Below are 578 nucleotides of genomic sequence, written 5' to 3'. Positions count from 1 at the left end.
ATCACCTCTTTTTTCTTTGCCCATTTAGGTAGGTCACTAGGTCCTAGTTTTCTTTTTTAATTCCACTTCGCCACGTTACTCCAATCAAGCAAAGAGAAAAGGTAAAAAGAAGGGGAGTGAGTTGAGTCAGACAAGAAAAGAATACGTGGGTGGACGCGGTTTGATAATATAAAGGCGTGAAGCAGAGGGATAAAGGTAAAGTAAAAGAGAAGTGGGAACGGTATCCTATTTTCACGCACCGTATACCATAGTGAGTTGCTAACACCGTATTTGATTACTTACGGAATATGGGCAATGAACCTGATGAAGCCCGAGTGGGCGGGGTGCCTGAAATGCCAAAGGTATATGAAAAGAAGCGCACCTGCACAGATATTGTGTTCCTGTGCCTTTTCTTCGTTATGTTGTTGGCTTTCGCTGCTTTAGGCATCATTGCTTTTGTGGACGGCGAAGCGAAGGATTCCCTGAATGGTCGTGACAGAAATGGGCGTTATTGTGGTAGCGGCTCTCCTCCAGATGGTTTCGCTGAAAGTATACCTCAGGGTGCACCTTTTCAAAGTAAAGTCTGGAGTGAGAACAAA

This window comes from Trypanosoma equiperdum (assembly GCF_001457755.1).
Source record: "Trypanosoma equiperdum strain OVI genome assembly, contig: ctg_778, whole genome shotgun sequence".
Taxonomy (NCBI): Eukaryota; Euglenozoa; class Kinetoplastea; order Trypanosomatida; family Trypanosomatidae; genus Trypanosoma; species Trypanosoma equiperdum.
The sequence above is the reverse complement of the archived record's forward strand: the minus strand, read 5'-3'. Positions refer to the sequence as shown.